This window comes from Sorex fumeus, unplaced genomic scaffold (assembly GCF_029834395.1).
Source record: "Sorex fumeus unplaced genomic scaffold, SorFum_2.1 ptg000003l, whole genome shotgun sequence".
NCBI classification, from domain to species: Eukaryota; Metazoa; Chordata; class Mammalia; order Eulipotyphla; family Soricidae; genus Sorex; species Sorex fumeus.
In genome coordinates, this window is record NW_026606060.1 from 20323828 (window position 1) to 20336910 (window position 13083).

Sequence of the window (13083 nt, forward strand, 5' to 3'; positions counted from 1 at the left end):
GCTTAATACTGTACTTAGGGCTGGAGCGATAGCACAGCGGTAGGGCGTTTGCCTTGCACGCAGCCAACATGGCCGACCCGAGTTCGATTCCTCCGCCCCTCTCGGAGAGCCCAGCAAGCTACCGAGAGTATCTCGCCCGCACGGCAGAGCCTGGCAAGCTCCCCGTGACGTATTCGATATGCCAAACACTGTAACAACAAAGTCTCCAATGGAGACGTTACTGGGCCCGCTCGAGCAATACTGTACTTTAACTTTTTTGCTGACATACATTTTCTCAAAAATTTTTTTGTTTTGTTTTGTTCTTTTTGGTTTTTGTGTGCTGTGCTCAGGGCTCACTCCTGGCGCTGCCTTCAGGGATCAATCCCGGTGAGGCTCAGGGAACCATAATGGGTACTAGGGATTGAACCAGTTGGATGCATGCAAGGCAAGTCCCTCACCTGCTAGTCTATCACTCCATCCCCTTTCTCAGAAATTTTTACTTTTAACAAATATTTATCAAGTAGGCTAAAGCATTTGATTTTCTACTTACAAAGTGTTTGTTAATACAGTGGGTATAAAAGCAATGCAAATTCAGTGCCTGCATTTTGTTACCTAACTCTATTCCCCACCATAGGAATCAAAACTCCCCAGAGAAATGGCTGTTTCAGGGTTCAGGTAGGGGAGACACAGATGAGCCTTGAGCATCTTAAAACTCTAGAAAGTAAAGAAGTGTTCAAAATAGATTGGTACTCCCAGACACCAGCAAAAGGCTGAGACATCTGGGGCACTACCAAAGAGGGCGGGTCAGCCCAGAGCCCACCCGAAGAGCAGCATAAAACTCCCACACTCCACAACCACAGCCATACTCCCAGCCAGACTCCACTGCTCAGGATAAACCTCACCCAGTAATTAATCAGCTGAAAAACTCAGGTATGCCGGTTTTTTGAATGAAATCTCCAGGCTTTCAGGGAGTTGGGGATGGGCTACCTCCCCCAATCTTCTTGTAGTTCCAGAAGCCAGACAGTCATGTAGACACCCCAAAGCTGCCACCCAGTTAAAAATTTAACTCCAGCTGTATCACCCGTTAAAAATTTTGCACTAGTGGAGGGATGGGTACTCGATCATTGTATAACTGAAACCCAAGCACAAAAATGGGTAAGTCTACAACTGTACCCCACGGTGTTTCACTAATAAAAATTTTTTAAAAAATAAAATAGATTGGGGAAAAAAAACTTGCACTTCCTAGAGCAACATCTCAAACTCTACAACACTGAAAAATCAAGAGTAGCACACCAGATTGGATAAGATGTAACATAGAAGGCTACTAATCTTAACAAATATTAACACAGAAGGTTCAAGCTGTAACATTTTTGTAATCTTTTATATAAGGACTTAATGGCTCCAAGGTGAGATACAACAATTTTCACTAACTTTCTTCTAAAGAAACAATTTTTTATCATTCTGTTAGCAAATCAGCAAATTATTGATAACAAGCAGTATTAAATAAATTATTGAGGGCCTGCTACAGGGGCTGGCTTAAGAGGTGGTTGAGAAAATTGGAGGCAATGGTGGAGGTAAGATATAATGGTAGTAGGATTGATGTTGGAAAATTGAATGCCTTAACAAATCAAAATGAACTACTTTGTAAATAACAGTGTCTATAAAGTGTAAGTTTTGGGGAAAATTCGAAAAAAATAAAAAAAAAAAAAGATGGGCACATGCCCCAGATTTAAAAAAAAAAAGTAACAAGATAATTAAGGACTATATTAAAAGGCATTTAATAAAAGGGATTTCAGAGTATATACCGATAACATATAGATAAAATAACATATGGGGAGAAGAAAAGGTTCTTTATAGCAATAAAACACCAATGCCTTATGGTAAATACAAAGTTAGAAAAATTAGCACCACAGTAGAGACTAAGGTAAAAATTAGCCACGGTGTTACCTTTGTGACCACCACAGTAGAGACTAAGGTAAAAATTAGCCAAGGTATTAGTCTAGGTGGAAAACTTTATGAAGAGCAGGAGTTTGCATAGGCATAAAGATTGTCCCTACTGGCAGCTTATCATTACAAAAAATAAAAACTTTTAAAAATATCCACTATTAGAGAATTCCAAATCAATACGATAGCACAGCAGGTAGGGCGTTTGCCTTGCACGCAGTTGACCCTGGTTCGATTCGTCTGCCCCTCTTGGAGGAAAGCCCGGCAAGCTACCGAGAGTATCTTGCCCACACGGCCCAACCCAGGTTCGATTCCCAGCATCCCATATGGTCCCCCGAGCACAGCCAGGAGTAATTCCTGAGTGCATGAACCAGGAGTAACCCCTGTGCATCGCTGGATGTGACCCTGAAAGCAAAAAACAACAAAAAAAAACTTTATATGATCAAAATTAATATAATTGTTGGATGAGAGATTTGATACTTTGAGAAAATCATCCATCACCTAAGCAATATTCCTATCTCATCACAAGGAAATATCAGATAAGTACAAAATGAGGAAGAATAAATTCAAAGTCGAATCATTTCAGTTGTCTTAACAATAGTAGTACTAGTTAATACAGTTAGTCAAGAAGGTATGTATTACTGAAAGGAAGAGGTGTTAGTGGGTCATCAAAACGATAACATTTATGTTGACTAGTTCCTCAGCCACTGACAACCTTGTCCCCAACCAAAGCAGTAGCAAGTTTACAGGGAACACAATGGCTGCTAAGTTTGAAAAAAAAAAAATTAGCTGTCACACTCTTATAAACTAGTATAATCTTTGCTTTAGGATGATTTATAATCCTCCAAATGTAAATGAAAACAAAGTTTACTGCAATTTAAAATATAGTTGAAAACCAGGGCTTCTTAAACTTTTCCACTACAGCCCCTTTTGCCTGAGAAATGCAACACAATTAACAAGAAGAGCAAACACTGACAAAAACACCTGCAATTCATTATGTGGCTGATTCTGATGAATTTTTGATCACTGTGTGTTCAAAAATCCTCTGCGGTTGCCTAATTTGTCACAACTCCCACATTTAGTTATGAGACCCTGTCTGGGTAGCAGCCCACATCTTAAGAAATGAGAGTACAAGCAACCCCAGAGATTTTACATGATTAACAACATTTAAAAAAAACTGCCTTATTTTTAAGAGTTAAAATTTCAACAATGCAATGAGAAAAGCACAAAATCCAAAACAACCAAAAAAACATGAATCATCATAATGAATCATTATCATACTGAATCATTATGTCATATTTCTAGATTGTGATTTTAAAAGTTTACTTTCAAAGAGCTCTTCTTCCCTAATTGGCTGCTTATGAGTCATACCAACGGCCGTTAACCTTTGTGTCAATTTTTATAGAGTCTTTCAGGCTGCATATGTGGCAGCAGATGGTGCTTTTCCTGGAGAGCTATGCATATATGCATGCAGTTCAGGTAGAGAGATGACTTCATCCCTCAGAAGAGCATTACCTCACCCTCCCAGCATAGGAATGAGTCACCCAGATCATCAGCTGCAAATCTCTTGGTAGAAAGAAAATGTAGGTTACATTCCACTGATCCATTCCCTGGAAGCAGCTGTTTGCTGCTCTGCATTTCAAACTAACTGGGGGACTGTTTCCCCTCTCATTTTCTTAAAAATAAAATTTTAGTGATTTTAATTTCATTTGGTTTTTCCTGTTCATAACTTTTAAACAAAAAGATCTGTCACATTAGCTAGCAAACTCAGTACCAAATATTTAATCAAAGTCCTTTTTTTTTGAAGAAACTACAAAGAAATAGCTAAGTAATTCAATTTATATCTGAACAAATGGGCATAAAGGGTACATGTAATATAAATTATAATTAAAATGTGAAAGAACTCTATTTCAAGTGGAAGAGGGAATATGTTCAGTGAAGAAAGTTATTGTTTCTACTAAAGTAGAAACAATAAACAGCAATTTAAAAAACCTTTCTCTAACTTTATGGGAAAAAAAATTTTATTTCATTTTTCCCCTTTTTTGTTATTTTTTTGTTAGTTTTTTGGTTTGGTTTGGTTTGGTTTTGAGGATTCATCTGGTGATGTTCAGGGACTATTCCTGGCTCTGCACTCAGGAATCACTCCTAGCGGTTCTCAGGGGACTATGTGGGATGCTAGGGATCAAAACTGGGTTGGCCACATGCAAAGCAAGCACCTTACCCACTGTACTATCTCTCCAGTTGCCCCCCACAGCTGGAGAGATAGTACAGTGTTGTTGTTGTTGTTGTTGTAGGGGTTGGGGCCGTGACCAGCAGTGCTCAAGAGTTACTCCTAGCTCTTCACTCAGGGATCACTCCTGGTGGGCCCAGAGGAACACACTGGGTGGCTGGGTTAGACTGAACCTGGGCCAGTCACATGCAGGGCAAAAACTATCTCTGCATCCTCTAGGGTTCACTCTTGAGCACAGAGGCAGGAATAGACCCCGAGCACTGCCAGGTGTGGCCCCCAAAACAAAATTTTAAAAAATGATGGACTGTGTAAATTGGTGTGCTCCAACTTCTTTTCAAATAAAAGAAATTTATTTGCTTTGATTTTATTTTGCTTTTTGGGGCCATGCCCAGAGGTGCTCAGGGCTTACCCCTGACTCTGTGCTCAGGGGTCATTCCTAGTGGGGCCCAGGGAAACACATGGGGTGTTTGGGATTGGCATTTCATGCAAATGCCTTACATGCTGTATTATTTTCTAGTCCCTCCAACATGGAATTTCACTTTCATGTTTTACTTTTGATTCTTCACCTTCATAAGGGTCCCTTTTTCTTTTTAGCCAGGGATCTCATCCTATAGAATACTGGACAGTCTGGATTTTGTCTGTTTAGTTGTTCCTTTATCCCCCATAGTTTCTCTGAGTGTGATGAGACCTGGAACTTTGAACCAATAAAAGTTCAGTATTTTTTTTTTCAGTGAAGCAAAACAGTTTTTATTGAATGGTATGGATGTGACAGGAGGAGAAGGAAAGGAATATATGTCCAAGAGAGAACTGTAGCTTGAAAGAGCAAGCCAAACAACAAAAAGGCAGAGCCAAGCAAGACACCTTCAAGGGAGAACACAGGCTTAAAGGAGCAAGCCAAGTTCACTCTTTCTGACAAGAATGGTACAGTTTCGGGTATGGTGTCACCAACAGGTCAACCTATACCTGCAGGGTGAGTGCATCAGCAGCCTGACAGTATCTTCAGGCTTCCTGAAACCCCAAAATTTCTGCTGTGCCTTTGGCCGGACCCCAACAACTTGGGACCAAGTTTACCAAGAAATTAAATGGCCAAAAGTTAGGTACGTGGGAGCCAGGCCCTCAAACCAACTTTGGCTTAGCTATACAAGCTCATTTATTGGCCTTATTTCAGAGAACCATAGATAAATCTCAAAAGAGATCAAAAGCCATAGTTAATCTCGAACTGGCACATGGTGAACAGACTGGGGTAAATCGAAGGGGGCAGGTTGGCCTGTGCCTGCCCAAGCAGAGGTTCAGGCAGCCGCTTGCTTCCACAATCCAAAATTGCTGCCATACCCCCAGCCTGACCCCACCATCTCAGGACGGACCTCATCAAGATAAAATCTGTTAGAAATTCTGGTATGCGGGTTTTGTGACTGAAATCTCCAGGCTTTCTCAGGGTCAGGATGGGCTACCTCCCCCCATCTCCCTGTACTTCTGGAAGCCTCAGCAGTCACATCCACACCTCAAAGCTGCCACCCAATTGGAAAGCTAGTTGAGCCTTACTGTCCCGATAAAAATACCAAAAGCCCTGAACAAACACCATGACCTCTTAGCACCTGTATTGCCAACCACAATGCATTAAAGGAAAAGGAGAGAGAGAGAGCAAGAAGGAAAGTGCCTCCCATAGAGGGAGGCTGGGAGTAGGGGGTGGGGGGTTGGGGGATGGTGGTGAGAAATGTACACTGGTGGAGAGATGAGTGCTGGATCATTGTAGAACTGAAACCCAATTATGAACAGCTTTGTAATAGTCTATCTCAGGGATATCCAATTGAAAAAAATTTTTTTAAAAGTAATGTGGAGTTCATGCCCAGTTCAATTACCTTAATCAATGGCTGAATAAACAGCAGTACTTCTACATTAGATAATAATAAATTAATAAAAAAAGAATGCTACAGTTGGGGAATTATTACATTTTATTTACATTAGAGGAGCAAACTATGCAGCTCAGGGGCCAAGTCCAAGCCACTGTCTATTTTATAAATTGTACTGGAACATGGCCACATTGGTTCAATTTTGTCTGTGTGACTACTTTCCCAGTACAAGTACAAAGTCTGTCTGGCCCACAGAGACAAGGTATTTCTGGAGTCTTTTACTCAAAAGGTTTGCCAACCCCTGTGTTAATATCATCATTACTAATTGGTGGATTTAGAGAAGCTACCCTGATCCCTTAAAAGTGTCTTATTGGAGACAAAGGGATAGTACAGCAAGTAGGGTGCTTCTTTGCATGGGGCCAACCCAGGTTCGCTCCCTAGCACCCCATATGATCCTCCAAGCCCACTAGGAGTGATCCCTGGCAGAGAGCCAGGAATAAGCCCTGAACAAAGCCAGTATGGCCCAGGAAACAGAAAGAAAGAAAGAAAGAAAGAAAGAAAGAAAGAAAGAGAGAGAGAAGACAAAAGTTATAATCCTGCAATAAAAAAAAAAAAAGTCAAGTCTCACATACAAGAGAGGTTAAATACAAGAGTTAACAGAGAAGATATTGGGTAAGAAAAAAGGGAAGGAAATACACATAGTAAAATTTAGGCTCACCCAGAGAAGAAAAAAATAAAGCAAATTATAAGGGAAAAGGATCATTGTCACTGCCCTCCTGTTGTTTACTGATTTTGCACGAGTGGGCCCAGTAACATCCCCATTGTGACACTAGTTACTGTAGTGTAACGAATACGTCACGGGTAGCTTGCCGGGTTCTCCAAGGGAAAAGGGTTTGGGGGGTGGGGATTATACTAGAATTTTCACCAACGGGTCACATATCTGTCTGACCTTAAGAATCCCAGATATATCTGAGATAATAATTGATGTTTATAATCATGGTTTCAAGAATAAAAAATAATAAAGTTTATTAAGATTGGAAAGATGCAAAACACATGCAAAAAATTCCATTCAAAGAAAGTGAGCGGAGAGAGAGCTCAAAGGTCTCAGCACATGTTTTACATGCAGGAGGTCCAGGTTTAATCCCTGGCACCTGAGCACTGCCAGGTGTGACCCCAAAACTTCAAAGTGAGGGAAGGAGGGAGGGCGGGAAAGAAGGAAGTAAGCAGAAAAGTATGGAAGGAGGGAGGGAGGGAAGGAAAGAAGGAAGATAAAAGGAAGGGAGGAAGGCCTGCTAAGGTGTTGACTTTGCTATCTTTAACTCCCTTGGTTCGGAACAATTACTTCCCTCATCAGTTAGCTGTTTTACAACCAGGGCACTACTCAGTTGTAGGCCTCGAACACAGATGTGCCCACAAGGAGATCATCACACCTCATCCAGCCTCATTGCTGTGTCTCAGACTCACTATGTGACTGTGGGCAAAAACTATGCTTTTCCGTCTTACAAAATTCCTCACACAACTGACTGCATGATCCTCATAATCACTCTCCATGACTATCCATTTAAACTTAATTTTGCATAAGTGTGGCCTCCACAGCAATACAGGAATACTGGTGATGCCCAGAGCTCAGGACCACTCACAATGGTGCAGGAAGGTGCAGAGCACAGGGTTACACAGTGCTGGGAGTGGAACTCATCACAACATGGGCTCTCCACGTCTAATTTAAAAGGTAAGTCTTCTGACTCCCAAGTTACCGAATAATGACTGTCGCCTTCTGGGGATCTGCTTCTCCCTATTCCTTTCCATTTTACCAGTTCCTTCAGAAGAAATAAAGGGTTTTACCTCTTATGCTAAGACTGTTACCAAGACAATGAATCACAAGGATGTCTCAAGGAGTTACTTTGCATGGTAAGCCAGTTAAATTGTGAAAGCATTTTCATTTATAAATTTTCACCAGATATTCATAGCACCTAGCAGTGGAGGAAATCTGGAAGAAAGCAGGAAAATGTCTACAGCTCTATTAAAGCAAGATATTTGGTTTTAGTAGATCGCTTGACTGCTGTGTATTCTTGATAGCATTATCCCCCGTTTTCCAATGACTTACCACCCTCTACCTGGATTTTATAATAAGAGGGATTCTGGAAGTTTGGTCAGAGATCTCTCCTCACTTGACTCTGATGGTCCTTGTTTCCAGGACACAGTTCATTTTCTCTTCAACTCAGACAAAAGTCTGTGAGCAAAGATCCATACAGGACAATGCCTCTTTCACATCTCCACTTGGAGAGCTCTCACAGCCATGCTGAAATCTCCATTTATCTTCCGGGGGCAGGGGTTGTACCATACCCAGGGGTGCTACCGGAACCATGTGGTGTCAGGGACAGAAGGTTCCTCCTCCTTATACCTGTTCATTTACTGTTAAATCCTCCTTTAATTCCATACTTTCCTCCTTAGACTTCTCTTGCCTCCATTCCTTTATTTTCATTCCATTTTCTTTCATCAATGCCATCCAAATACACATCCCCATGTATGATGACTGCACAGTTTTAACTAGTTTCCCCACTTCTTTTGTTCATAGACTAGACTATCAATATACAGTCGGTATAGAACTTTTAATAAGTTCATGATAATGAAGATTAATGGGCTTAAACTGGACTTTTAAGGCTTTCTCTGCTTTCTTTCTAGATGTTCTCACCTACTTGTTGATTTTAGGACTGTTTATAATATCTTTAATAAATATACTTCTACAATTAGGGATCAGTGGCTTCTAATACAAATGCCTCAGAAACACTTGAATTCATCTTCAGCCCTATTTGAAGCTTCACAGCAAAAGACAATGTCAGAATCACTTTTCATTTTTTTTTCTGAGGAGCAATCTCTTCCACTTAAAAATCCTTCAGTGGGCACCAGGAGGAGCTCAGAAGACTTTGCACGGGGGAGTCCTGGGTTCCCCCAGCAACACATGGTCCCCCAAGCATGCCAAGTGTGAACCCTGAGCAATACCCTGGGGGAAGCCCATGAGCACAGTTGGGTAAAAGCCAAAGACCAAAACCAAAACCAAAAAAAAAAAAAAAAATGTCAGTGGCATCTTATGGCTCAGGATAAAATCTAAATATGTTTAGCTTTAATTTACTAAAAACCAACCCGGGCCCATGGGTTAGGGTTAGATTTTAGTAAACTCTTCCCAAACCCTCATTCTTGTTGCCACTCTCGCTTTCAGTTATTTCCCTGAAAATTCTCGCAGGTGCATTTGATTCTGTGGTCATCACAACAGCAACAAGGGAGGGAGGGGGAGAGAGAGAGACACACACACACAGAGAGAGAATGGTCTAACATGAAGGATTAAGAAAGCTTTTGGTAGATGGGTCAGAGTGATTGTACAGGAGGTAGAGTGTTTTGACTACAGGCAGTCAACCTGGATTCGATTCCCAGCACCTCATATAGTCCCACAACCTGTCATGAGTGATCCCAGAGGACAGAGCCAGAAGTAAGCACCACTGGATGTGGCCCCCACCTCATACACAAAACCTTTCAGTAGAACTAGGTACTAGTGGAAGACATACCATGTGACTCACTTAAAAGAAAGTGTAGATTATAGGGCTGGAGCAATAGCACAGCAGATAGGACATTTGCCTTGCACAGCTGAACCGGGTTCGATTCCCAGCATCCCATGTGGTCTCCTGAGCAATGCCAGGGGTAATTCCTGACTGCAGAGCCAGGAATAATCCCTGTGCATCACCACGTATGACCCAAAAAGCAAAATATATCACTATCTCCCTGTTTTCATAAATTTGCACGAGCGGGCGCCAGTAACATCTCCATTTGTCCCTGTCACGTGCTAGTGTAGCCTGATGGCATACTGAGGGCTCTTTCAGGGTCAGGGGAAGCAGGACCATCATTGTTACTGTTTTTGGCATATCAAGTACGCCACGAACAGCTTGCAAAATAAAATAAAATAAAGTATAGATTAAAAAAAAAAGAAAATGCAAAAGAAAAAAATACAAAGTCCAAAGTGATTTGGTGTTGGGGCTGGAGCGATAGCACAGTGGATAGGGCATTTGCCTTGCATGCGGCAACCCAGGTTTGAATCCCAGGATCACACATGGTCCTCTGAGCACCGCCAAGAGTGATTCCTGAGTGCAGAGCCAGGAGTAACCCCTGAGCATCGCCAGGTGTGATCCCCCCCCCAAAAAAACGAACAAAGTGATTTGATGTCTTTGAAAAATATGAATTATGCCCAAGAGCAGAAAAACATCAGTAAATAATGACTGTCTCATTCTTTCTTCCCTCAACCTATAGTTAATGTACAAAACAAAATACCTTAAGGTAATCTACCAGACCAACTTTTTAATTAAGGGGCGGTGGGAGAATTGAGTTACATGTAGTGGCGCCCAGGGTTTATACTCCTGTCTCCACATACAGGGACCATGTGTGTTGCCAGGAATTTAACCGGGGTCAGTTGCATGCAGAGCAAATGCCTTAACCGCTATTCTCTCTCTCCAGTCTCTAGACAATTTTTTTTCCCCTGCGGGGGGTTGATAAGAGTGGGGGAATGGGCCAGACTCAGCTATGCCTAGAGATCACTCCTAGCAGTGTCAGGGGACCACATGGGATGCTGAGGATTAAAGCCAGTGAGTCACATGCAAGGCAAACACCCTGTGCTATCGCTTCAGTCAGCAGCCTAACTTTTTAAGTATAGTCTTCACATTCAAAGTAAACAGATTTTAGTAAATATGTCTGCTTTCAGCTAGACTGGGATATGTTCATTAAATAAACAATGCAATTTCCTAAAAAGCAGGGTCAAATCAATTTCCCAATTGACAACATACATACTGGGCTAAATTGGTTTAATTCACAGCATTGATTTCACCCATGCTAAGGGACTAATAAAACAAAATTAAATCAAAACACCACATCATTTCTATAATTAAAAGAAAAGCATTTCATCTAGGCAATTATTTAAATATTGCTCTATGACTGACAGTGACTTTTCAAAATGAACCACCATCTTCAATGTCACCACCAGGTCCCTACGTTTATGTACAAAGAAAAAATCACAAGATGATTTTTTGGACATCTTTTGGCATAAACAATCTTTTTTCTTTCTTTTTGGGTCATACCGGGCAATGCACAGAAGTTACTCCTGGCTTTGCACTCAGGAGTTACTCCTGGCGGTGGTCAGGGGACCATACGGGATGCTGGGAATCAAACTCGGGTCGGCCATGTGCAAGGCAAATGGTTTACCAGCTGTATTATTGTTCCAGCCCCAAACTAAACAATCTTTTATTTTTTATTCTTTTTTTTTTTTTTGCTTTTTGGGTCACACCCGGCGATGCACAAGGGTTATTCCTGGCTTATGCACTCAGGAATTACCCCTGGTGATGCTTGGGGGACCATATAGGATGCTGGGAATCAAACCCGGGTCAGCTGCGTGCAAGGCAAATGCCCTACCCGCTGTGCTATCGCTCCAGCCCCCCAAACTAAACAATCTTAAGAGATTACAGATCCCCTTTTAATGACATAATACTTTAAAAGGTCTACTAATGAATTTTTTAAAAATAAATTGGTAACCATTAAAACTACACTCCTTTCCAAGCCTGGGTCCCCGAATCAGCGGCTTCACAATGAATGAGTGGGGAGGGGAGGAGGATGAAGAGGTCAAGTATCACAGTTGTCTGTTTCTGCACCTGTCTCAGACTGCGTCCCTTGGGGAGAAACAGGCCTAAAATAAAACAAAACCCCAAACTCTAACTATAGGCTTCCGATAGAGTTGTTTATTCACTTTTTATTTTTTCATTTTGGACACACCCAAAGCTACTCCAGGCTGTGTTCAAGGGACCAAGTGGTTCCAGAATCCCTGGCACATGAGCCAGGAGGAAGCCCAGAGCAGAGCTGCGTGTGGCTCTAAAAGAAACAAAATTTAAAAACAAACAAATAACCTTGACCTTATTTATGATTAAATTCAAGTTTTCAATTGAAAATTAAATTTTTGGAAAACCTGTTATCTACAAATGGGAACTTGACAATTTACCAGTACTTTTTTTGATGTATTAGAGGTGATCACCACACCTTAAAAAAAAAAAAGTTCTATTAAGAAAAAGTCAACTTTTGGAAGACCTGTAAGGCTCAAAGGATCAATGATTTCCAAATGTGAGAAAATCGTGCATAAGTAAAAGACAAAACACACAAATGGATCTTAATGTACAAAATTCTAAATACTGACAGATATGTTTTCAGATTACACAGTGCAACTAACCTTAAGCAAACTTCTACTTGTTTTGGTATATACAAAAAAATTATTGCCACAACCACTTAAAATGCTATAAAATACTTTTTTTCTTTTCCAAGTATATGTGTATGTGTCTGAATTTTCTTCATATCATTTCACTAAAACAACACTGAAACTACATACTGAATGCAAAAGTATATATAGAAATCCAGTTGTCTTTTTATTTTATTTTCCTTTTGATCATTTCCAGCAGTGCTGGGGGATCATGAGGTTCCAGTGATTGAACCACATTTCCCCAGGCCAGCTGTCTTCTTTTAAACCAGAAATTAAAGATTTCAAACATACAAAACAGGCGTCAGAGAGACAATACACAGGTTAAGGGATTGTGCCTTCCAGGACTGATTCCTGAGTGCAGAGTCAAGGGTAACCCCTGAGCACTGTTGAGTTTGGTCCAAAAACAAATCAAAACACCCAAAACCTTTTAATAAGAAAATAAGATTCTCATTAAAAGGTTTTATAAAGAATACCATTATTGAGAGACCTAAATAAATCTCAAAAGAGATCAACTAGCTGGATCCACCCAGTCCCAGCTGAGAACTCGTGGCCATCTCAGGAAGGGGTCAGGTCATGTTCTATTTGCCCGCCCTACCAAAACTCTGCCCCCTCCTTTTCTTTTATTACTATTAAAAAAACATAATTTACAACATAACTGACAATTGAGCCTGGAGAGATGGTGCAGTGAGTAAGGCAGCAGCCCCGTATGTTGCCAATCTGGGTTTGATTCCCAGCATGCCATATGGTCCCTGAGCATTACCAGGAGTGATCCCTGAGTGCAGAACCAGAAGTAAGTCCTG

At 41.1% G+C, this 13083-nt stretch overlaps 1 protein-coding gene across 2 annotated transcripts in view; it reads right to left on the minus strand.

Annotated features, from left to right (window-relative positions):
* EIF2AK3 (eukaryotic translation initiation factor 2 alpha kinase 3) overlaps positions 1–13083 on the minus strand; it is a 71885-nt gene that overhangs the window by 42381 nt on the left and 16421 nt on the right. The window lies entirely within an intron of this gene.